Here is a 27453-nt window from a genome sequence, read left to right on the forward strand (position 1 = left end):
CAGTCTGTGTCCTGCACCTACAGGTTTCTCTTTTCTGAGGGTCTCAACACACTCTTTAAATACAAGGTCTCAACAGGACACAGATGAGTACAAAACCACCTGCAGACCAAGGTTCTTCACTCCTTAGATTGAAAGAGAAGATGAGCCTGATATTAGTTATAATCTCGCTAACTCGTGTAAACAGTTGGAACTGGCCACATTTTTCTGTAAATGAGATTACTTTTATGTGACACACAACTTGTTTGCTTTGTTTGCCATGTGTGACACAAGCTCATTGCAGAGGGTTGAGTGAAAATGGCACTTGAAAACTTGTGAGGAATAACAAACTTTAAAAAAGCTTTCAGTGCAACAGCAGTAGAATCCAGAAATATATAAAGATTCCTTCTTTATAAAGTTAGAGAAAACAAAAGATGGCAGATGTCTCATTTTTATTTTTCATAAGAAGCATTTCAGGAGCTGAAAACAGAATCACAACTATGGGAAACCCCAACCAACCTTTTTCTGTGAATAATGAGTTATTTAGAATGCTACTCTTTTAAATTAAAAAAAATTAAAAATTAAAAAGCATGCTTCAGCAATCCTTTTTAATTATTAGGAAGTAAATTTTTGTTGAATTTATCTTTCTTGCATATTTTTCCATGCCCACTGAATTTTTTTCCTGGCATGAACATAGAACATTTTCTACAGGCCTGGTCTGCATTCACATCAGTACCAGACATGGCTGTAGGTGTTTGGTTTCCTTCTGAAAAAGTTAAACTGTTACAAGTGCTATAGTGGACTGTTACCCTGGGATAGAGACACTTTATCTTGATTTCATTAAGGCAGTCCAAAGGTAGTCCAAATTTTTTGCATTAGATAAGGCCTTGGTCTGTGTAGTAAAAATGAGACGCTGATCTTATCAACCTATTAAGGACAGTCTGTTCTTGCCTTTGATTACTTAATTGTATTTTACTATAGGAGAATCTCTCCTGCCAAAGTCAAGACTAATGTTCATAATAGAAAGAACAAATATCTGTAAGCTCCCAACTGTACCATGAGGGATGTCCTAGAACCAGAAAGGAAAGTATAATGAGAAAAAAACAGGAAGGAATTTATTTTGTCACTTATCACAAATATCAGAAGAAATAGAAGTTAAAAACCCCAAAACCTAAAGCAGTAGGTATAGTCATGCTTTTGACTAATTCAGGTTGTTTACTCTTCATTTCAATTTTAATGACTCACTAATGTGTGTGACTGCAACTGGCTATTATACTTTTAATCTTGATGTTTTTGAGACAATACTTGAATTTAGTGCTCTCATAATGTAAACATAAGATTTTTGTTATGTTTTTCACTGTTTTATCTAGGTGAATATGTGCATTCAGTATCAGCCTACTCACAACACATCTTTGCCACGTTTCTCAGAGGGATGCTATGTGCTTTCCTGTAGGAACACATACATTCAAAAGACACCTTGAAACACAATCACCAAGATTTGCAAGTTTATTCAGCTCCCAGAAAAAAAAAAAAAGCACTTAATCTAATGCATGCAGAATTGGTTGTCTTACAGTGTGAATACAAACACTCAGTGTACTAGAGCTAACTTGTAGATGAGATGGAATTAGGTGAAGGGAAATGGAATGGGGGGAAAAAAAGAGATTGAAAGAGAGAGAGAGAGAGAGAGAGAGAGAAGAAATAGATAATCAGACTCCAGTCATCAAAAGCCGTTCCTTTGTGTTTTGTTCAACAATTGCTTGATATAAAGGAGTATTTATCTGTTTCATCTGAAACTGTCATTGCATAAATATGTAAACAGGGCACTCCTAGAAGAAATTGAGATGTGGACTTTTGAATCCTGTCAAACAGAAAAGAATAAATGTGGGCCTCCCATGACCTGGTCAAATGCTCTGTAGCTATCAGCTTGATGTATAATGAGTTTGCAAAAACAATCTCCCGTGCTGGTCCCTCTGTGATCTATCATGAGTTTTTTCTATAGGCAAGGACTTGTGTCCAGATGATTTTGAGATTTTTTTAGAGTACAGGTTTGCTTGGCAGCTTCAGGGGCCTTGGCAGAGGAAGACTGCCCTCTGAATCTTCCTCAGATTTTGCTGTGAGCTAGAGCCCAGGTAAACTAGTTCTTACCATGGACACTGCTTTGGTTTCTGGGAGCCTTCAGCAAGGAAAATGTTGTGACCACTTCACAGCTAGAGGCAGAGCCATTAACATTTTCAATCCTTTTTCAATTTACTTTATGTGACTAATGTCTCATTTTGGCATTAGTCAAGACCTGATCTCAAGTGCTATGCACCCTTATCTGAGAAGCAAATTGAGAAAGAAAATACAAGTGTTAGGTAGTAAACACAGAGCTAGTAGATAACATTAGGTGCATTTCAGCTCCATACATAATGGCTTAACTGTCTTGTGTAAACCATCAATTCTATATACTCCTTTGCAAACATTATGTTTGAGACAAAAAACTCATAATTTGCCCAGGCTGCTAAGCCACATCTAGGAAGGAACAAGTAAAATCATAGGATGCTGGGTTTTTTCAATATAATCCATGCACAGCTGTAAGCTATTCTCTTTGCAACTTTGACAGAACATCAACTACAGCCATTCTGTAGCTTTAGGATGATAAATCAGAGGGGCCTATGAAAGAATGGACATCAGTAAGATGCAGAAAATAACAAATGAGTTCCCCTTTTAACTTTCATGTTGAAATGCTCAGCGTCTTAGGCCCTAAAGCTATATAATAAGGAAAACAAACTTTCAAAGAGCTTTCAAAATTTGCAAGGATCACTTCTGTGTATTCCCAGCCAGCGATAAAGCTATGTGTGCTATAGAAAATATGGTCGACTAACAAAGAAAAATTAATGAAATTTAGAATATCTTGTCTCCTAGCACACTACAGAATCACACAAACCTGACACTTGAACTCCTGACTGGCATTTTATGTGTAGAAGTGATTTGTGATATAGAACCATGGGAGTCAGAGTCAAAAAATGTTTGGCTTGTTACAAGGATTTGCCCTCTGTCAAGGAAATTACTGATGGCAATAAAATTTAGGCTTTTTTGGTAAGGTGAGTCTCAGTCAGGTAGAATCATTCTCCATAGTCCCTCACCCCACCTAAACACATATATTTCCACCCTAAAAGGGAACCCATATGAAATTTTCTTCTACTTTCATCCTTTTACCTATAGATAATATATTTTCTACTGTCAAAAATAAAATCCATTCTGTCTTCAGGTGGTCTCAAGGTAACTTGCATATCTAATTTTTGTTTCTTCCAGCATCCTGAGACAGTGCTTTTTTATCTTTTACTAATTCATTAAATGAACCAATTAATGTATTTTCAGTAAAAAACTTCAAAATAGGAACAAAATTTCATAGAGTGGTGCCCAAAACAGCCCAATACTTTCTCAATACAGATTAATGAAGAGTAAGAAGGAGAAAGAGGAGAAGATGGAGAAGGAGAAGGAGAAGGAGAAGGAGAAGGAGAAGGAGAAGGAGAAGGAGAAGGAGAAGGAGAAGGAGAAGGAGAAGGAGAAGGAGAAGGAGAAGGAGAAGGAGAAGGAGAAGGAGAACTAATGTGGAGCCTTGTGCTACTCACTGTCATTCTTAAGTCTCTCTGCAGCATTTTTTTTCTTCCTTCTATGGAATACCTGCCTTTGGCATTACAATATTTTCTCTGCTTGTATCAGTTTTCTCAGGTTGATCCTCAGTTTATTTTTTCTTGTCCATAAGATTCTCCTTCTCTTTATTTTTCCTCTATTGTTTGTACCTTCTTTCCAATTTAGCATTAACTGTGAATTTAATTAAACTGTGGTCATTAATATTCATTTTATATGCCTCACTAAGTGAATCCCTCTTCTAGTTCTTAAAGACACTTAAATAAATAAAATCTAATAGAGATCCCTGTGGTACCTTGCTAGACACTTTAACCTAGTTTGGTACTTGCTACTTAACTGTTTACCAAGCTCCTTTGAACACTTCAAACCACAGAAGAGAGTGTATACTCAAATCAAACTGAATTAATTTTTTAGTCCAATTTTCATGAGACTCCATATTGAATGCTTTAGCTGAATGCAAATAACTTTCATGTCTCACTTTCCCTTTTATCTGTGGAGGTGCTGATTCTTCAACACTTACGACCATACTTAATTTTAAGCATGTGTTTAAAGTAAATGAAAGTAAACACTGCTTGCAATTAAATGAGTCACACACATGCTTGCAAGATGGTGGCTTATTTTCCTGCATCAAAAATGATTACTGTAAATATGGGGTCTTACTGTATTTCACTTCTTTATCTCCAGAAATACAATCTCCCCAAATGCAAAGAGCCTAAATTCTTATGCCTAAATTCTCAGTGACAGATAACTCTTAATTTTGCTTAGTAATATATCTACAGGGAAAAAAAAATCAGAAATAGTGCAGCAATAACGGATAAAACAATAAACTCACACACCAATAACAAAAGATTTTACAAAAAACTCATGAAGAAATGAGAAAGAGAATTTGCATAGCATGTACAATTATTCCCATCCAAACTAAAGATTAACATTGATGTTCTCCTATCAGAACATGCAGTTGTGTTCTTGCCAACATTAGTGCTGAAGCTGTCAAAAGTTAGGCCAAACCCTTAAAAGATATATGACAGTGTCAGACAGACTTATCGTTTACTGTATACTTCTATAAAAATATTTCCAATTTCTACAGTACTGATTTCTCAGCCTTTTCAATTACAAAATCATAAAAAAAAAATTACACACTAGAATAGGAATTTAAAAGTATAAAATTCCTTTAAATTTAAAATATGAGAGTAAACTAAAATGTCCTGATTGGATAAAATCAGCTTGCCTTACAAAGGTAAAATTAGGGGGAAAAAAAAAGGAGGATCACAGCAGGGATTTACTTTGAAAAAAGGTGAAAAATCATCAACCAATTTACAGGTGACTTTGTCTGCAGCCCCTGACATCTTTCCATTTCAAAAAGCAAAGTCCAAATTATCCTTGTTCTCCAGCAGTGGATCTGACACCTTCTGCACCAGGACTGACTGATGATGAGCCGTGTCATGAACACGGCGCCTTTTGTTGCAATAAATGGCTCGTGGCAGGGATGCTGGCTCAGATGACGGGTCCCCTTGTATCCTATACAACAGGAGGACTGGTACAGAGCTTTTGAAGTTTCCTCTGAATGGAATCCTCATGGAAAATGGTAAAGCAAAATGTTTAGAGATTGTGAAAGAAATGGAAGAATGAGCACAAAGAATATCTGGTGAGAGACACTTTAAAAATTATGTCCTAAAAATCTTAAGTTTCCAGATGAGAAACACTGAATGCATGATACACTTATATACACATCTGGGACAAATACATTTTACTCTAATAGCAATGAGTAGAAGGCCAATGGTTCTTCTTTAACAAAACATGTTGAGAAGGAAATTCACTCTTACTTTGGAGACTGGCAAACACATTTTCTTATTTAAAGTCTTTACATACAGAGAAATTAGACAATTTAAAATATACAAATCAATGAGGAAGAAAGCAGAAAAAATTATATTACTTTCACCATAATGTCAGAAGTGACTTTTCTGCCTGTTCACAAGCACCAATTTAATTTCAAATAATCTATACACATACATTTGTTTACATAAATATTTGTGCATAATTTCATTTGCAGTTGTCTATGTATTTTATAAGGAGATAATATATTGAGAAGAATATATTATGCTATTTTACTTAAAATTAAATTGGTAGCTTCCTACATATATGTTTGTTTTTTATGTAAATGTTTTAAATAAATTAATGTAACTCAATTCAAGATAACAGAATAAATAACACAACAGGTTTTATTTAAAATAAATAAACTAGGAGACCAGAGAAAATTACTCTTAAGTGCAAGTGGCAGACTGGGGAACTGAACCCAGAAGTGCTAAGTGGTGCCAACAGTCATTAGACTGCCTCTGAGTATCAAATAATGAGCAAAACTCTTGGGACATAAATATGAGGAAGGAAACTTTCTAAGAACTTCCACCCTTAGATCTCTTTCTTGCCTACAATCCTGCTCCCATTGAGTGTTTCAGCAGCTCCTGTGTCAGCTCTGTTTAGCCATCTTCAAGGATCTTTAAATTTTATCCTGGTAACTTTTCCTTGAGTAACTGTGGTGCTCAGCTCCATTGAGATCAAAATGAAGCAGCCTGGAAAAAAATCACAAAGATCTGTATGAAAACCATACTGAAAAAATTATGGTTCTCTGCCCTGTAAACCTGATCACAATCTCCTGAGAGGATTGTTTCCACTGAGGACAAACAACTTCTGCCAAATATTTCAATGGGACGAACAAGCTAAAGTTTAGAGGAATAAATGTAAACAATATTTGGTGTAGCAAGAAAACTATGTTATTCAATTTGGTCTTCATTTCTGTCCTGTGCACCATGAGGTGAATATTTTACTCTATCCTTTGAGAACCCTATTCTGTGTTTATATAAAATATGGACCTAACTATCCTATGGAGCAGTGGAGTGTAATGCAAAATATAAAGTTGAGTTGAGTTGGGCTGAACTCCCTCTATATTTTGGGCAACATTATTCACATGAAATAAAGTGCATTAGTTCAAGTGAATTACTAATATTTTCACTTTTATGACCATCCTGTATTCTCATTATAGTGTATTTTCTTCATTGTTTGAGTGAGTAAATGTGAGAAATATTAGCAATAAATGTTTTATTTTTTTGTACTGTAAGTAAATATTTTAATTTCGTAAATATAGACTATATTATATAGTACAAAAAATATTAGAAATATTTTATGACTACAGATATTTCTATGCTTGTTTCATCTATATAAAATAGCATTTTTTTTCATTCTTAAAAAAATTTGAAGATAGATACCTTTGCTAAAATTGTTTACTGCTCTCACATAAATGACCATTTTATTTGATTTTTTCTTTTGATTTTTTTCTTTTCAGTTTTTCAAGTGGGAAAGTGGTTCTAAGTAACACCTTTTTCATTCTGAGTATTTTGTTTCATCCTTTCTTCATTTTTAAAGGGAAAAATGTGATGTCTTATATGAACTTTCTATTTTTAAATTTTACTTTTGAGCTTTCCTATATGTCATGCTGGGTTATCAATAGCCCTTCAAGCAGACACCAATCTACACCAATGAAGACTGCATACGTTACAATCCAGTCCCTTTATATTGTATTTCATTTACTGCACAAACTTAATTATCTGGACTGCCCTATTGTCGAATCAGCCCCAAAAGACCAATTTCCCATGTCTTACACATATTTATCAGACTTGAAGACTTCCTGAATGTTGCATTATAATGCTAATTAGTGTAGTGTTTGATTGTTTGAACAAATCACTTACCCTTTGTTGACAGTTAGTATGGCTAATGAACCCATAATTTTCTAACTTTAGGAGGCTCCTTTCCTAAAGTGTGCTCAAACATCAGAGATGATACAGAAGCATTTCCAGAGGCCTCCTCTCCCAGCAGATATGACTGCCTATATGCTTTGAACAGTGACTGTATTTACACAAGCTTAATCTTTAAAAGAGGCCTTGCTTATCAGCAAGGAGCTTGTAAAGATAATAAACTAATTCTTCTCTATTCCCTGTCCCTGTCAGATGTCACAGAACAGCAACACTTAGGAAATTCAGATCTTAATACAGACCTTTGTTCAACAGCTAACCTTAATTCTGCCTTCCTCCAGCAAATAATTATGCTGAGCAGAAAAAAAAAATAATAATTTATCAGTGTAATATCTCTTTTCCACATGAACCTGCATTTTTTCATCACGGTAAAAGGCATGTCTTTACAAATTTGTAGATGGCCAAAAGGGGTCTTCTTTTCTCCCAACATCTGGAGAAATCATTTGCCACTTCTTACCACATTAAGGGTAGCTTTTAGGATCAAATACTAACTATGCAGACATTAGGATAAAACCTTTCCTTCCATAGAGATATATTATTAGCATGAAAGTAAAAGTAACAAACTGAAAGTGTAAACTAATGTTGTCCAAAGCCAACATGGACAGGAAGGGTTTTCCACACATTGGGGTTTTTTTCCCTCCTGTAAATGATTAACCTACTAGAGCACCTTAACATGATTCTCTCTGTTTTCCCAGACTAAATGACAATTTTCACTACCTTCATTGGAAACCTTGCAAAAAAACCCCAATATATTCCTTCCAAAGAATTTATAAATATTGAATAAATCCTGTCCAGTCCTGCTACAAAACACTCAGCTGAGCAGCCATGGTAACATCTCTTTGGTATCTGAAGAATAAGTACCCTTTCTTTCTAGGCAATTCCTTACCAACTTATTTCCATCTCTCCAGTATCTTTCTACACTGCAGAGTCTTGTTGTCTCCATTTTTCTCCTTTGCTTGTGGCACATGGCCTGGAGAGGCCTTCTGAGAAGTCATAAGGTCTTTATAGTCTCCATAGCCCATTGACCTCTTGGGAATGCTCCTGTTTTCAAGTCTTCTGCAAGATGAGCAAAGAGGCACACACTGGCTCAGGGAAAGCCTGGGGGTAGCACCTTTTCCTATTGTTAAACCTCCACTTCACAACAGATAGCATAAGATAAAGTAATGCTCTTTGTTATTGCATTGGAGTCCTGCTACAATGTTTTTTTTTGGTTTTTTTTTTTTTTTTTTTTTTTTTTGAGTGGATGATCAAGATTCCTGATTTTAATGGCTGTTGAAGAAGCTTTAAAACGTAAAGCGGAGGCCCAAACTACATTGATCAGGTTCTCTTGAAAGGCTTTGGGTTTGGATTTTGGCTTTTCTTTTTTTGCCTTTCTTTTTGTAATTTAAACAACAAAGGCAGAGGCTGAGATGCTGGATTCTGAGATGCTCTCAAATGCTATCTTTTTATTAAAATGAGATAAAAAGCAAAATGTTGTCAGGGAAAGACATAAGTAAAAGAGTAATTCTTAGAGAAAAAATATTTTAAGAACAGCTCATGGGACTCTGAAAGATTCTGTCTATTCAATTTTTTTCTTGTTTTACAATTTATACATTCTTTATTATAATTTTATTCATCTTTGCTTTACCAGGACATTCAGTAAACTAACTATGCTCAAATTCTCCTCACATCAATATGAAGTCAGTACATGAAATAAAAATACATTATTTTTCCATATTGTAATAACAAATTAATGTACTGTTAGTATATACTCACTTGTCTTTTTTACATTAACATTACCCTCAAACACTTTACTTGAGGTCTGTGTCATTCTTCTGTGAGATTAATTCTCATAACTAATATTATTATGCTTCACGAAACCAAAATACTGCAATGTACAGTTTGCTTGCTTAGGGAAGAGGTGAGCATGGCTTGTTTTTTGCATTACAATATCTATTCCTATTTGAGGACAAAAGTGCTGAATGGCACAACCTGTCACTCTGGTCACTGCCCAGGACAGGAAAACCATTATGTCTTTTTCATTATGGTTTCCATGTCCAGGACAGGAAAACCATAATGTCTTTTTATTTTTCTTTTCTGCATTATGGTGTTGTTTTGGTTTTTCTTATGAGTAAAAGAAAAAATCCAAACAACCAAACCAGCAAACAGAAAGCCCACCAAGGTTCAGGAGAAGATCATGTGCAGCTGGGTATCATTCTAACATGAAATTGTGGATGAGTTTGAGAGTGATTCACAGAACATAGCTGAGAAGCATCATAGGACAGGACCATAGTTTGGGCATAGAATGCAGAGGTTTGCACACAGGTAATTTGACACCCTAAGATGCTATGCTGCCATGCTGTGCTATTCTACAGAAATATTCTCCATTCTCCAAGTAATTCAAATATAATACTACCCAAATTTGGCTTAAAACAAAAGGAGAAATAATCTTAAACCTACCTTCATTTTGATGGATCTTGAAGTCAATCTTCTTTCTGCCATATCTGGCAAAATATAAAAACTAAAAAGCAAATCAAGCAGGAACTACCAGGGAAGGAATTCAAGAGCTGCTTGTAGTCCAAAGCAGAAGTCTGATAATCATCAGGGTAGGTTGTCCAATTTAATTTTGTGGCTGTTTGAGATTTGCTCAAGAAATGTTATTTAGTACAAGGCAAACCATGTCAACATCTTGACAGTGTACAAGACTACCTTTTAGAGCTATGAAATTTTACACACCACCTAATTTATTAGAACATGTGCACCCACTTTCTCCTTGCTTTTCCAACAGGAATAGTCTTCCCCGTACTGCCAAGACTGTTGAGATGTAGTTTCCTGAAGCTGAAGCCTCTCTAATGGGCAAAAATATATAATACCAGCCAAAAAAAAAAAATTTCCTGTGGTAGAAGGAGAATCCATAGATTGCATTGTCCACCACAGGGATAGTCAAGCTGTGAACTTCCAATGCATTTAGCACTTGGGAAGTTATAGGATGACTTTCCTAAAGATTTACAGCATACAATGAGTTTTGGGGCATTCTAGTCTCAGATGACTCTACAGTACAGTCAGATTTCACAATTGGATATCTTTCTTACACTACTTATAAATTCTAACTGAGGCTGAGGATACACAAAGAAGAGAAATACCCAGTGACTTGCCAAAACCATGATGGCTTTCTAATTTCATGTCTTCCATTCAGACTTTTGCTGGGCTTTTGCTTCCTTAATCAGGCAGGCAAGATGTAGAATAATACACTCTAACTATAATGAAATTTTGGAGTTTATGATTTCACTTTGCTACTGTATCTATTTTTATCATGGCACTGGCATGATGTTCAAGTCAGGACTAGGATCCCAATGTGCTAAACCTACACAAGCACCTAAATAGAAAGATGTAGATATCACTTGAAGAACAATCCAGAGCAAAACTTATCATGGATAGGAAAAGTAGACCTGGTAAGTTGTGTATGGCCAACAGGGAAGCAGTCTGCAAGATGGCACTGGTTGATGGTACCACCTGGGAGGAAACCATGGATGCCAGTTTAGACACCCTGCTTACTGCAGTGTGAACTGCAGACTGCTGCTGCAGAAAGCTTCTGTTCAAAAACATCCCCTAGGCACTGCACCAAACACTCTGAATGCATCTGATGCTTTTTGGAAAGAGTGCACCTTCTACTTCATTTACCTCTAAGCCGAGAAAGAAGAGTATAATTGAACATGCTTCCCTCTTTATAGTAATTTGTTCATGGATTTGCTCATGTTCATTGTTACCCTGAAAGAAAGCGGGCATAAAAAGAACTCCTTCCTCAACAGGGGAAAGAATGCGAGCACATTCTTACACAGCCTGTGTACAGGAAATCATTCACAAACCTTCAAAGGCATTGATGGGGGAAGGGACGAGGCTGGAATGGCATTCCTTGGGCAAGAGCACATGAAAGTCTGGTTGGATTAGTGTAATATATTACACAAATGTGACACAAAAATGTTCATGGATTACACTTCCTTCACTGTATCATATTAGCACCTCATCATCCCAGCCTACCACAAACAGATGCTAACAAGATATGAGAAGAGAGCTAGAATATGCTGAGGTTTCTGTCTCACATTAGTAGTGTGCATAATACACTGTGATTCTGCTTGCCAACATGTGATGCACAAATTACTAATGCATAATCTTTGAAAAGAACCGAAACAAAACAAGGCATTAGTATGAAAAGTGTGTTTACAATGTGCTGCAAAAATGAAAACGTGTGCTCTGCTTGGAGAAAATCTATCCCACCTCCTGCAAGATCACAGAGATAGAGTGGAGCGTGTTAAAGTCCCTAACTGGTACTCACTAGAAATGCACTGTTCCCTTCCAGTGAGTTTCTTAACATACTTTTAAGAAAGTCTTAAGGCATTGATTTACTCAAACTGTATTATTTTAGCAGGGCTCATATGGTTTTTATTGAACTGTATCTTTTCTTTGTGAGTGAAGTTGGCCTTGGTGTTGAATCTGAGGATAGAGAGGAGCATCAGTCACATGCCAGCCCAAGGCCTCTGGGATATCTCGACTCAATAGACTTTCTTCCTCACATTCAGTCCTACGATTCATTACATATGATGATATTACACATAGACAACAGCCTTATTATACTGGCTCAATTCCTTTTAAAGGGACGAAAGGCTATGCAGATGCCCCTGCTCACATTTAGACAGTAAAAAGTATTTTTGCCCCATGCAACCTCACTTGCCATTCAGAGATAAAATCTATGAATTATTCTTGTGCATATTTGAAGATGCCTTTTTTTTCATGAGCAACAGAAGAAATTTGCAGCTGCTGAAAAAACAGCCTTCCAGATTGCCATCTCAAGTGCTTTACTGCACATGAGTATGTGGGAAATTATTATTACTAATAACAATAAAGAATGAAATGCACACTATATAAACTGGGTCAAGCTGTGCATCAAAAGTTTATTTTTGTTTGGTTTTAATATATTTACATGGGGAAATAAATATGACAGATAAAATCTCCTTGGCTTTCTCTCTCACAATGGTAATTATGCCAGGCCTTCAGTGCAGTAAGGTTACAATTATACAACCCTGTTTCTGGTTTCCTCTAGACATATGTGCAATATATACATTGCACATAAATTGGCTCAGCCTAATTATTTTTAAATAACATGTATGCTTTTAAAAATAGTAAGCAAAAATGGAACTGCCTAAATCTATTGTAGGTCATGTTTTGTTTTTCCCCAGGCATTAAAAACCTGTGTCTGATCTTTTCTTGAAAAAATTTTTGAGGGGGGCAGGGTAGGGGAAAGATTTCATCTTAGGTTGAAAACCAGATATGCCTTGCCCTGTTCTGTGTCCATCACAGCCACAGCACTCCAGTTTGAACAGAATCTCATCTGTTAGAACTCAAATATGAAGTTGTAGCCTGAAAAGATTTTTTTTTTTTTTACTCACATGATTGTATATAAGGGGTTATAAGGCGTGTTTAGACACAAACCTGTTCTTATTGCTTTGGAAAAAACTTGCTTGTCAAACAACTGAAATATAAGTTTTCAAATTTTTTTTCCTTGTACCATAACCAATAGCACATTATTTCACAATGCATATTAAGTATGTTGTGGAAGGCAAACTGTAGCTGCTGGTGACATAACAGTGAATGAGCGCAATGGTGGCAATTCAAATCCTGATAGCATTTTTGTTAAGGACATCAAAGATGCTGGTAACAGCAAAGTCACTACAATCATACTGGGAAAGGTGTAAAGCACAGATCTCTCAGCACCACTGTCACCTACCTGCAGGAATCTGATGCTCTCTAGTGCTTCAAGGAGCGGCTGGACTTCTTCCACGGCTTCCGTAATGTCATTACTGAGGTGCATCTGTCTTTCCCTCACCTGATTTCACTGTTTATACCACCCTTAGCATTGAGAGAAGCTCCAAGAGCACACATTGGCAAAATAACTATACAGGGAACTGCTGAGAAACAGTGAGCCCAGCATGGTGAAGTTTACACATCTAAACATCTGGGCTAAGTAGTTACCCTGGTTACCATTACCTGGTCATGGTCTAGAAGAAGCAAGAAATCCTAGTTCCCAGTTCTCTACCCATTCCCAGATTGGAAACTTTATATATTCCTTTTTGTACCTGGTCTGTATCTCACATTTAACATACATGAAATAAGAAAGAGAGAAAAAAAATGGTACATTTATGGTATTTAATTAAATTACACAAACACCAAATAAAAACTGAGGGTGTTCATCACTGTGATTCAGGCTCCATTCTCTCTGTCACCCAAAAAAAGTGGGGAACAAGGAGGTCAAAGCACACTGCCAAGTTTGTTCACACTCAAAAGCCTTTTCCTACAGAGAGTTGGATGGGAGGAGTCTGAGTTTTCCTCACATGTTATTTGCTTATTTGACTATCATTGGTTGACATTATGTCAACCTAGTTAATGAATGAATCTGGTTTTATAGCTTTTGCACTTGTGCCTAGAGGTCACCCTACACATATTTTCACAAATTAGGAAAATAAATTAATTAATTTAACTTATTTTCTACTGGGAAACTGCACACCTGAAATAACAACTATTTTGTCCAACATATTTCTTCCCTCCTCTTAGGCTGAAAAGCCCTCCTAGCCAGCAGGTTGCAACCAGGCACTGTTCAGTAATAATGACTTTATAAACTCTCATATACAGAGCTAGCCCCAAGTTACCAGCTACTTCCAAACAAGACATTTTAATTCTCTAGCTAAATGAGGCTTCTTTTCCCCTGCGTGTTGTGAGTACGTTTTGCAGATGATGTTTATCTGCCTGAATTCAGGCCACCTGTGCCAGTACAGAAAGAAAGAAACTCACTTCCCACAGAGAGTTTCTCCTGTCCTGCTGCCTCCTCACTTGAGGCCCCTTGACCAGGCAGGCAGATGGGAAATGGAGGCCATCAGAGCGAGGTTTGGAGGCTTTGTATTCCAGGGGCTAGGTAGAGTAAAGATTAAAGTCCCATTTCCTAGATTTGTTTTTGATTTAGGAAAAATCCCAACACCTATCCAACTTGCTTATGGAGATAAATGTGGAAAAAAATAACAACCAGTGATAAACATGAATGCACTACAAATCAGAAACCATTTGAATAGTTTCCCATTCATCAGATTTCCCAAGACATTTCTCTTGAAACTTTTCCCCTTTTTTTTGGCTACATCATTCTCAAAACAATCATGCTCAAGATGATAATGCAGCAAAAACCTTTCTGATAAGAAAATATCTCTTTTGACTTACATATGATATTCATGTCAGAATTGAAATCAACTTAAGATTTGGTTGGGGTTCTTTTACTGTCTCACAGCCTCATATTGATTTTGCATATCAATCTGGTGACTTTTACAGACAATTTTACGTGAAACTTATATACTATGTAATAAAACCAATTTTGTATCTTGCTTTCTATATAATTTATGAAGGAACTCAGTTGTTTTTAAAACTGAGAATTCTGTATATGCTGTGTATATATTCAGCTACAACCTGAGTGAAAGAACACAGTGAGAAACCTTCTTCTAACTCCCTTATATTTTTTTACCATTCTAATTTGCCTTTTACATTTTTTATGAGAGATTTTTAAATCACAATGATTTCTCCAAACCTGTAGCTCAGTCTGGGAAGGAAGAGGATCCACAGTACATTCCTGAGATGAGTGATCATCCAAGATGAAACAGGAATCCCCATACTGACAATTAAAACAAGAAGTTAGGAAAATGCATTGTCCTAAATATCAGATCTATTTGTTAAAAAAATTCAAAACATACCTTTGAAAAATCTCAAACATTCTTTCATAGTTCAATTTATGAAAAAGAAAATTTGCCCATAAGCACAAGCTGAAATAGTGATCTTTCTTACAGATGGAGAGAAGGTACATGTAGTTTTTCTGCCTACTTTTCAAATTTCCTGGAAACCTTTATTATTATTTTTAGCACTATATTTATTTAGTCTCCTTCTGAATAATTGTTCAACAAGGAAATTTTATGAAGCTATAGATTAGATCCAGATGAAAAATGGCACTTCCTTAATGTTGATGATTGTTTTGTAGAATTCCTTTAAAAGTGTACTCCTATGGAATTTTTCTTGCTTCCTTCCTTCCTTTAAAAATAATTTAAAAAATCTGTAAGTATATTTGTTACTACCAAGGGACTTTCATGATTAACTCACATAATTCATATTCCCTAAACACAGATTTGACTAATATGCTCTATACTTGCTGCCATCACACTTATAAATGTACATAAACTGAATGTAATTTAAAAGAAAAATATTCCTAATCTTTTCAATAGAAGAGGGAATAACTGGTAATAACAGCAGTATTTGGTGTACTTCACCTCTTTTACTAAGCACAGAGTTTCTGTACACTATGATTTTGGCAGTTCTGTTAAATAATTTTCATAAACTTTGTTTGATCCATGACGTAGTATTCATTTGCACTGTAGCATATCTGAACAATGTCATTACTGATTATTGGTCTTTTACACGACATTACTTTTGTCCTGTCACTACATAACTCTTGAGCTCACAGAAATGAAATTAATTTTCCATTGTATTGAAACACACTAGCTTTTCTTTTTTTTTTTCTTTTCATGAGCAAACTAAGCTGTACAAATGTTCACATAAAGCCAAGGCAATAGGGGGATAAAAGCAGATGAAGAAAATTCATTTGAAAATCAAAGCAGTGCTCACAGAAATATGTTGGCAGGATTCACCCAGCTCTATTTCAGAGTTGTTTAAACACTGTATAGAGCAGAAGAGGAACAGGAGTAATGGTTTCTCCTGGAATCAGTTCAATCAATTAATCTGTCTCTTTTTTTTTCCTCGATCATTTAATTACCACTGCAAAAAAAGCAGGGGGAATTAAGTCACAAAATAACCATTCATATAACGTGATGGATGTAATTGAAGCCTTTGTAAGTGATCCGATCCTGGGGTAAGGCTGGACCAGCCTCATCCCACCCAGTTGTATGCTGGCAGGGTGCACTGCACTTGCTGCTGACTTTGGATCAGAGTTGCTGTGCAAAGACTGAATTTTCTTGCCTATCTGGTTAAAAGCAGACATCCTACAGCCAGTGAGATTTGGCGATGGTGGCTGGGTGTCCTGCAGAGGAAGGGGCACCCCCTTGCTGGGAAGGAGGCATAGGCCAAGTTGGTGTCTCTGGCTTGGTGCCAGAGGAGAACCTGTGAGCCCCCTGCACCCAGGGAGTTCTTCCCCGCTGGAAACACACTTCTACCTGCTTTTCTTTCCTTGTTTCTTGCTTTTGCGTGGTCCCTGTCCAACCTGTCAGCAGGCCGTGGGTCCCCTCTCCTTCAGGAGGCAGAAGGCATTTAAAGACCAGCTTCTCCCAAGCTGGGCTTTCTTTTGTGCTGGAGCCATGAGCTCTCTGGCACCTTCCACCCACTGCCCTTGCTGGGCCAGGGTAGGGGGCAGGAAGGGTGTCAGGAGTGAATGCAGCCCTGCCACAAGGAGCAGGGCAGGGCGGGCAGCACCACACCATGCGCAGTCTCTCACAGCCATCCTTGCCTTTCACCATGGTCAGCAACCCATAGTGTCCAGATTCCCTCCCTTTCCATAGTAGGAAACACAGCGTTATTAAACTCGTGTGTCCCAACACAGCGCAGATATGTAGAGCTCACTCACACCAGCGATGTTTGCTGCATGAATCTGGGGACACAACCCTGGCCTGGGCAGCGGGGCTGCACTGGGGCAGGTGCCTGCCAGGGGCAGTGCTGGGGCAATGCCCGGAGCAATAGTGGGGAAAGAATAACTTGATGTGTGCTCGCTTCTCCCTCACTAGCTAAAGCAGTGCAGCTGCGAGCCAGGCTGCGGCATTTACTAGAGTCTTCTCTGTTTGTCTCTCCCAGGATTTGGTGTGAATTAGGTGTAGGTAAAACGGGTCATGTTAACTACGCAGAGGCGAGGGACTGCCCAGAGAAGCTGTGGATGCCCATCCCGGCACGCGTTCAAAGCCAGGCTGGCTGGGGCTTTGAGCAGCCTGGCCTAGTGGGTGGCATCGCTGGGGCTGTACAGAGGGGCCGTAACGCGGCGTTCCTCGGCGCGCCTGCCCGCACCAAGGGCGCTGCGCCGGCGGCGGCGAGCGCCGGTCCCCGGCAGAGGGCGAGCGGCGCCCGCCCATGCCGCCCGTGCCGCCGATGCCGCCCATGCCGCCCGTGCCGCCGATGCCGCCGATGCCGCCCGTGCCGCCCGTGCCGCCGGTGCCGCCGGAGCCGCCGGTGCCGCCCGTGCCGCCCGTGCCGCCGGAGCCGCCGGTGCCGCCCGTGCCGCCCGTGCCGCCGGTGCCGCCCATGCCGCCCATGCCGCCCGTGCCGCCGGTGCCGCCGCGCCGCGGCTCCCGGGCCGCCGCCGCCGCCCGCACGGACCGGGCCGGACGTGCTCCGCTGACACCAAAACACTCTTACTTAAAGGTTCTTTGTTGCTCTTGGTTTGGTTTTGCTGGGTTTTCTCAGGTACAAAACTCCCCCCGGGTAATCAATTTCCTGAAATTCTTCAAGGCTTCGTAACAATGAAATTCATAACCAGCAAGGATTTTAATTTCCTTATTGTGGTATTTAAGCAATGAGACATGACAAGGTTTGTGTTATGCTGGGATGTCGCCGCGCCTCGGGTGAGCTCTGTTAGGCAGGAGGCCGAAAATCGAAAGCTGAAACCATCTGGAAAGAGGGTCTGTCCCAGAAAGCTGCAGTTTTTGGCATCATCCAGTGGGTCTATATGGGTAGTCTCAGGAATAAAATAAACAAAAAAACCCAACCAACCAAACACAAAACACCCAAAAAATAAACAAAAAAACCCAAAACCAAACCAAACCAAACCAAACCAAACAAAACAAAACAAAAAATAGAATTAAGGAGGGAACACAAAAAAATATAAATAATTTCCATCTTTTCATTGCACCATAATCCATAAAAGAGCATTTCTTATTTAATCTTCATTTAATTTTTTCCCCCTACTGGCTCAAAAGTGAAAAATAAGCACTATAAATTAATTAAAATTAATTAATTCTCTAATATCCTAATTTCATTATTTTTCTAATATCCTACAATTTCAGAAAAGCTCCCCAGATTTCTAAACTAAATATGTAAAACAGAATTAAAATTGTTTAAATCTTAGGTCCTTCAACTTCCTCTGGCTAAAATTCTGAGGTTTTGCTACAGTTTTCACTGATTTTCAGAAATGTAAGTTTTCTCTTGTCCTGCGTACAGAATATTTTATTTGGAAAAAGGATGCAATCTTGTTTTTCTCCTATGATCTATTTTATTACATTTGATATTGTCTGCTTTCTATCTCTTGTCACCTGATAGTTAACAATGCATATCCCATATTTGTCTCTGAAACATTCCTCCTGCTTAAATTGCTGCATCAACAGTAAAATCAGTTAAATCTCAGTTAAAACAAAGGAGTTGTTCCTGTCTGTATCAGCAGAGGTGTGAGGTGTTTCCCTGTGCTGAGAGCACATTCTAGGGTAGGAATTCTCTTTTTAGACAGAATTCACTTTTAAAGCCCACCTTTGAAGATGGCAGCACACTGCACAAGTTGTACAAGGTATTGTTACATGATGGCCAGAGAAACCTTGACTCTTTGTCTGAAAAATAACCAGTCAAATCACTAGTATTTTGCAAAGATGTGCCCCTATCCCAGCCTCTCAACCAAGCCATAAAATTGCAATTCACACAAAGTTACACGTGTAGAAGTGTTTGCAAGATGAGGAGCTTGACTTTTGAAATTTTTTTTTCACCTGTTAGTTTTAAACTTAAGTGCTTTAGGTAAGGAGAGACAGAAGTTAGGAGTCTGGCACCTAATACTCAAAATACTCACTGGTCTCAATGAGTTGGATGTATAAAAATTTCAGAAAGAAGCCCCACCAGAAAAAGTCAGATGCAGATACAAAGTATGGGGGGAAAGAGACAGATGGGAGCCCCAGAGGAAAAGGAGCTCTAGAGAGAGAAAGGAGGGCAAAAAAGGGTAAAAGGAGAACAACATACATAGGCAAAAGAGAGAAATGTGAAGAGAGAAATAGGAGAAAGAGGTGGGAGGAAAAACCAACCTGACAAGATGATTTACCAGATGTAAAGCAAAGAATATCATCAAATATATAACTTATGTTGTGTATATAACATAGTTATATAAATATATAACTATGTTCCTAGAACAGAAGGGTCGAAAAATATCAGAAAGAAGCTTTGTCAAAAAAGTTTCTTTACATATCACCTATTCAGTGAAATATCATTAAAAAGAGGAGTCACCGCAAAAGCAAGAAGCCACAGTGATATTTAGCAATTTAAAGGCACCCAGAGTCAAAGGGTTGGTCTAGTTGATAGGAATTACCTTGATGTTTCAGTGAAAACACACTGATCATCCACATAATGAAATGGAGCAGAAAAAGCAAAGCATCTTGGTCTCATAGGGCTGCATCAGGATAAGATCTTTGCCTGTTACAACAGCTGGAGCTCTTAGTGCCACTTGACATCAACTTGTGAGCATGTGTGGCTGCTATTTGCAGAAAAATCCAAGAACCCTATAATTTTAGGTAACTTGTCTCACCATGAAGGAACTAGGAGCTGCATCCATTTTGTTGGAGTCAAAATAACACGGAGAACTGCATTGAAGACCATCTGGACAGCTATTTATATTAGTTAAAGTACGCTACGTGCTTTTAATTATAGCTGTGCCACTCTTACTGTCATAGATATAGCTGTGTCAGCACTTTCATTAAAAACTCCTATTTTTAGGGGTTTATCACTCAGCTGTTAAATTTTGCTTTAGGCTGAAACTTGGCATGCAAAGCCTCAGCCTGCAAGCACGGTTTTTTGTTTTTTTTTTTTTTAAACTACAAAAAAACCCCAAAAATTTCTGGTCACCTTTTATTGTATTGGAAGGCAGATTTTAACACTCAGCCATTTTTCTCCCTGAAAAAAATTTAATTATCTGAATTTTACAGGCTTGCCCATTAAATGCCATGCTGCATTTTTAAAAATAGCACTTCTTTTATTCATGTTGGCAAATTGGCTACTGTCCATAAGCAGTAACTATTTTTAATCGTGTTTTTAAGCATATATACATATTTATATTGTTATGCTCCATGCTCTAGACTCTATAAGGAATAGTAAATGACAGGCCATGTAGGCTTGAGCACAGAGAAAGAGCCACAACAGCTGTTAGTTTGCAAAACCCACACAACTTGGAGTGTAGTCTTCAGCTCATTAGCATAATTAATTTTTAATAATGACGGGATTCTTTTTTTTTTTTTTCTGACTATTCAGGGCCTTCTCCCACCAGTTCCTACTTACATGGAGCTCACTTTAATCCCATCAGTGGAAAAGGGCTTACACTCTTCACTAGTGATTTGTGAACAAAACTGTGCTCTCACTGAATATATGGTTATGCCCTGGCACTACACAACTGGCCCATAGGGAACAGAGGTTCTGGCAAATCTGGGATCCCTCCCTGAGTCCTGCTTGTTTCACCACATATACAGAAAGGGAGATCCTTATGGTATCTCAAAAGGAACCACAAAAGGACATTCTATAATTCTATATTTCCATGACTCTTCCAGCCTCAACCCACTAAATGAATTATAAATTATATAATTTGACAAGATTTTATTAAAAATAAAATTTTATTTAAAATTTAATCTGCCATAAATGGCAAAAGAAATAAAAAATTTTAAAAATATATAATTATATAGCTTACCTTTGGTGTTTTCTCTTTGTACTTTCAAGACAATTATCTAAGATATTTCTGCTCTGTCATAAAACCTGAAGTATCTAACCTGTAAAGGACAGATTATTTGCTAGCTATTTATATTACTTTCTCTGAAGTCCATTGATAAAATTAAGCTCTGTATGTCATTCTAGGCAACAGTCAAGATATGTCTTTATATAAATATATAAATAGCATATGTCACTGCAGAATTTAGCCAGCTAGGCTAAGTAAAAATGAATAAACTTTTTAAAAGCACCTGATCTAAGTTTGTGTCTGGTCAACAGCACTGATTCCATTCCTGTTCTACCTGTGTTTCTCTTCTTTTCATTTTGCTGAAAGAGATGCAGTGCAACAAATATGAAATGAAGATCCACTAAATAGCAATATGTGTACAGGCTTGTAAACATGGTCAGCTTGATCTTTAAACATCTATCAAGTCAGAGTTCATGCAGACTTCAGAGGGGCTCTAGCTCTATGGCTGCCTGAGAATCTGCTCCTTTGATGGAGCACTGAACCACAGCAATCCTTTCCCACTGGAAGCTAATACATCTCCATTCTGACTGACTGCTTTTGCTCTTACTCATCACAGCAGTAGAACTTAACCTGTGCAGTTTTGTGGCTTGCAGGTTTGACATTGCTTTAAAAAGTATTTCAAACTGATCCTTTTAAATTTCAGCAAAGCAGTTATGGTGCGTGCTGACACCATTTGAAGAGGATGACATAACCCTCTTGACAAGGGACATCCCCATTTCTCTTTTTGTTTCACTAGCTCACAAATGTAGATCTACAGGAGTCCAGGAGAGCACAAACATTTCTTGACTTTAACCAGACTGTAATCTACACTAGAGAATGAAGTATCAGTAAACTCATGAGAACCACTTGTACTGGCAGCCTAAATGAGAGCCAGTGAGATGACAAGAACAGGTGACAGGTTAAAATCAGCCCTAGCACCCAAAGGCCATGCACTGGCTCACAGCATTAAACCCCTCTTCTAAATAACATTACCACTGCCATCAAAAGCAAAATGGAGCCAGGTTTTACGACCAAGAAGGTGCTCTCCCCCTCGCTGAAGACAGGAAGGGGAGGGGTCTAGTTATTGTTGCAGATTTTTCCCCTCTCTTTCTCTAGGTCTTTAATCCCAGACTTGGCTTGTTGCGCTTCAAATTGAAATATCCTGAACAGATGTAAAAACACATGTGAGCCACTGCTCACAAGCTGTGCAAAGCTTTGTTTCATCTGCTGATGATGTGAGCCTAAAGGAGATCTTTTTAAAATTTCATCACTATTCAAAAGGATAATTAATACGTACCCCCAGGCTTTGATTATGCTATACCCAGTGTGTACTGCTGGTACAAAAATAATGAGGCTCTCATCAGGCCGAATGAATACTTGCAGCAAACATTCAGTTTCCATAAGAAATTTAAGATTCAGTGGCGGTACCATGTAGGTGGCTTAATCTAATTTTAATTTGTAACACAATACAATAGATAAGATCATTTGTTTGTAACCAGCACAGGCATTTTGTTTACATGAAACCCCAGTCAGCATTCAGCAGATGGTCTTTTTAAAGGCTTAATTGAAGTTTTCTAATCTAACCTTTTTTTCCTCCATTACAAAGGGGAAAATAAGAGGAAAAAAAGAGAAAAATAAAAGAAGGGAACTAAGGCAACTACAAGGAAGCAGAAAAATAACTGTAAACCTCTTTTGCAGGGAAAACAGAAGAACATTTCTGCCTGCTGTCAGATGCACGTTCAGTCAGAGTCATGAAGATGCTGAGGTCAGAGTTTTTCAGCAGCTCCAGAGGTGTGTGGATAAGACCCTTTTGCCCCCACCCTTGTTGCTACTGTGAAGGTTGGCAACAAATCACTGCCCCTGCCACAGCTGCTGTTCTGCCTCTGCCAGGCTCCTGATATTAGCTACCTGAGCTTTTCCACAGGTCAGGTGTCTCCTTCTCATGCCTGCCTTCTCAGAGGCTCATTATTAGATTATAATTTCTGTGTACTTTCTGCATTCAGCTGCTCTGGTTTCAGTCTCCTTTTGGCCTGTCCCTGCTGCCCTCAATATTACCACACTGACCGCAATAAACACTTTTCTCCTCACTGGCTCCAGGCTGCCTCTGGCAGCCTTCCAGTGATATGTGCTAGAATACAACCTTTCCCAAACATTTAAATCTTCCTCACATTGTCTGTATTCTAAGAGTTTGCCTCATTGGGATTTCTAACAAAAAAAAAAAAAAAAAAAAAAAAAAAAATCATGTGAGGCCTTTATTTTCCTTTTCACAGGCCACAGGGAGCACACAGAGGGCAGATTTCATGCTCTGGGTCCTTTGGCAGTGACATGTTACCAGGGCCTGGTGAGGAGGAGCCCCTGTGCTCCTTTGCCTTTTCTGGTGCCATGGCCTTGCTGGCACTGCAGTGAGCTCAGCAGGGCTGGCACTGCAGACAATGTAATTCCCTCTCTGTGTTGATCTCATCTCACTACCACCACCTCTGCAATAAGGATGGTACTAATGCCCCCATGGCCCAGCTCCAGAGTTTACTTGCTGAGTTATGGAAGAGGTAAGGAACTTATAGCACATAATAAAAGAGAAATGAGTTTTACTCATAGTAAATGACTTGAGAATAGTGGTGTGGACTTTTTATTAAACAGAGAACTATTCACCACTGAGGTATAAAGAAGGACTGCGTGCTTATAGCACTCTCATAAAAGCTAGTGTAGGTTGGATTGCTACCTGGTAATTCACAGGCATAAGGGCAGAAATTAAACGGGGTGATCAAAATAAGAATCAACTAAAACCAGGAATTCCACAGGCCTAGTTTTCCTTAGGCACAACCCATGCGTACACAGATGTCCATGGAGAGATATATCCTAATGAATCTTTGTGCCCTAAGCTAAAAGGAGACAAGCCATCTTCAATTCAAGAGTCATAAAAGTATGTAACAGTGAAGGGGCCAAGCTCATAACACTACACTTTACAGTGATATAATAACCATCAGTGTAAATGGAGGACTTTTTATTAAATTATTTCTATCCTTAAAGAAAACAAATATCACTGTTAGAATAAAAATATTCTGCAAGGACCACACAAGCCAGTTGGGCTTCTAAGGTCAGATTCAGCACTTCACTCATGCAGCTATGTGTTTTTTGGCAACTGGGGACAGTTTAAGTCCTGCTGACTCAAAATCCTCCTACATGGAGGGGACAGTAACAGATGTGCCCACACAAAATTTGGAAAAAGTCGTAAGTTCTCACAGGAAAAAAAACTTCATGAGCTATTGATCTACATTTTAAATCAATGTTGTTCTAAGTCCTGAGAAACTTTTTCTGAGGAAACACTATCATTTTTGAGGTCAATTTGACTGGGCTAGTCATTCAGGAAAAAGCCACAATTGTTACAAGTGTTCATGCCATGAAGCTAACACGGTCATTAATTGCTTACTGGGGCTGCACCATGGAATCACCTCACTGCTAGTGAAACAAACCTGATTTACTGCCAATTCCCTTTCTCTGTGCTTCACTGTGGCCATAAGAGGTTTTTCTCCAAATGACACCTGCAAGAACCTCAGGAGATGGAAAATACCTTGTTTGCCGTCAGCCATATCTGAGCTGACTTTATATCTTCTTTTTAGGCAGCCCTTAGGAATTAAGATGGTTATACATTCTCTAGTACATCTCATTCCAGTAGAGTGCAATGACAAACATGAGTAGAGATAGAATGTCATGGGTTATGGGTGCAGCAGAAGGTTGAAGAGATAGAGACACACAATAACTGCAATGATTTCCAATTATATAAATGGAGGCCCATGTACAGAGGATGATTTAGACACTGAAGAAAATTAATACAAGTTTAGGACTAGGAATCCTCCCAAGGAGAACATAAACTAGAAAGAATTTCTTGAACTACTCTTCTGAAATGAAACATAGCAAAATCCATTAACCACAAAATATGTAACTTGATGGAGTTTTTTCCTAACATTGTTTTTTTGGTCTTGTGTGAGGGCATTCAAATAAAGACCTTGATGTAAGATGTTCTATACAAGAACAAAGAAACACAAGGTTTAATTTTGTTATTTTCATCATATTTCATCAATTTAATTTTCAAAGACTCATGGCTGTACAATACTTTGATACTATAATGTTCACTTTAAACCTAATGTTTTCAAGGTAGTGTGCAGGGATTTATTCTCATCCTAGTGAGTTACATAATTCAGACTCTGTATAAGTTATTTGATAGCACAGTTTCCTGTAATTCTAGAGGAATGTGGAAAATAAAGGTATGGAATGCAAATTCTTATTGGCTGAAAAATGTACATCTGGGATAACCAGTGCCACTTTGCTTTCCACTAGCAGATTAGAAGCAGGAGCATGAAAGACACAGAAGTTGGCTTCTACATTGTTTTACATAATGTAGCCGTCAAAATACAGCTGCTTCTGGGACACAGGCCTGCCTGCTGGTAGTCCCAACAAAACTAAGAGTGCAGGTGAGAGCTATTACTTTTTCCAAACCAGCCACCAAAATGGAGCATTGTCCCAAAATGTTTCCATGGCAACATTCTGACATAACTTTGGGGAGCATGCTTTCTTCTCTCTCCTTTCATGGATCTTAAACCCACAGTGTTAAGACAAATTACCTGGACCTGGTGTCACTCCTCTTGCCTCTCTGGATAGGCAATACCCCTCCAGAACAGCAGGAAGCCCACAGATCCTTTGAAGATACTTATTTAAGGTTCTTGTTCTGTGAAAATATCAGGCCTACAGATTAAATACGTCTGACACATCAAAGAGGCATGTCATGCTAGTTGTTTTATACAAACCATTGGATGCATGATCAGAAGAACTCAGCTTGTAGTATTTCTTGCAGTATAAGGAACAAGCCTTTCATAATACACATCTATTGTGAAGCACCATATCTACTCTATAAGAAGGAGCAGTTCATAACCAATTGGAAAATGGATAAGAAAGTATGTCAGACATAAAATTTCTGTTTACATTGGTTGTGCACATACTACACATATAAGTCTCTAGACTGAGATTGAAAATCATGTACCTTAGATAATACATACTTCTAGTTAAAGGACATGAGCTCTTCTGGGACTGGTTTAATAAGGAATGTCAGCTTTTTGAAAGTGCAAGATTCATTTAATGTACCTTTCTTGGCTGTGAATCTTAGAAAAGTTGGCATTTTTACAAAGCTGCTTTCCCCCAGTTGAATCTGAATGCAAACCCATTGCCAGGCTGGGTTTCTGTAACTTGACATCTGTTCACATTGATTTTCAGGTAGACTTGCTCTGAAGGGATAGCATGTAATGTCCAAACTCTTAGAAAAAAGGAAATGTATTCCCCTGTGATCAAATTGAGATATAATTGTCACATGAGCTAAAGAATCAGTCTGCAATTTCTGAGGAATTCTGATCTATTAAGCTATTGCACCTATCCTGTTCCACTCAAGTTGTCCAGCATTTTACATGAACCAGCCCAAATCAGGACATATTGCAGGGGAGTCCTTTTAAAGATGGAGGCTTCTTTGGGCTGGTTCATTGCAAGATGTTTATCTTCCATCTTGTATATCTAGTAATTAGTTACTCTAACTGCCTAATTCACATCCAAATACCCTGGTACTACTGCCACTGAAGACACAAATGATCTGCTATGGGACTACAAGGGACGTATCTATTTGCCCCATGCAGTGTAAATTGAATAAGCAGGTTTGTATTCAGAATGAAGTGGAAACTACTGCCTGATAAGTTTCAGAGCTTCCTGGAAATGGAAAGTTTTGAAAAAGTACTCCAAACTATTATGGATAGACAAAAAATGAAAGGTGTGGAATAAGACAAGAGATGAGTAGATATTTTACATTTGATGATGAAACTGTCCCCTAGACCTTTCTATTAAAAATGAGGATGACTAAGCCAGTTTTCATGTGCACCCAAACAAGGCATGAAAGAGCTGCAAACCTGGACTCCACAGAAGAGCTACAAGCTTGCTGCATTTCCAGTGCTGTGAGGTTATGCAAGAGAGGACATCCTTCTTGTCTCCGCAGGATCCGTGCCCTCTCTTTTTGCTGAGTGTCATGGAACTCTGTATTAGGCAGCTTGTGGTCACTAATAAGGTTACAAAGGAGAAAGTCACAATACCCCTTTTTTGATTGGTTTAACGGGGGGTTCTGACACTTAACAGCTAAATACCCTTATATTGTGAGTATTATCTTGATAGCTAATAAACTCTACTGTTCATATTATGCACAATATTGCTATATTTAATTTCCATTGCTTTATACACATATAAAGATGCTGTCACACAAGCTGCAAGAATTTCTGTTGAAAT

General features: G+C 38.2%; 1 long non-coding RNA gene across 1 annotated transcript in view; it reads right to left on the reverse strand.

The window, feature by feature from the left end:
* The window catches only part of LOC146768748 (uncharacterized), a 36713-nt gene extending 10063 nt beyond the window's left edge, over positions 1 to 26650 (reverse strand). Inside the window, exon 1 of the long non-coding RNA XR_014956116.1 lies at positions 19753 to 26650. This is a non-coding gene — a long non-coding RNA (uncharacterized LOC146768748). The remainder of the gene's footprint in view (positions 1 to 19752) is intronic.
* Between the last annotated feature and the right edge of the window lie 803 nt (positions 26651 to 27453).

This window comes from Lonchura striata, chromosome 1 (genome assembly GCF_050655825.1).
Source record: "Lonchura striata isolate lonStrDom1 chromosome 1, ASM5065582v1, whole genome shotgun sequence".
NCBI lineage: Eukaryota > Metazoa > Chordata > Aves > Passeriformes > Estrildidae > Lonchura > Lonchura striata.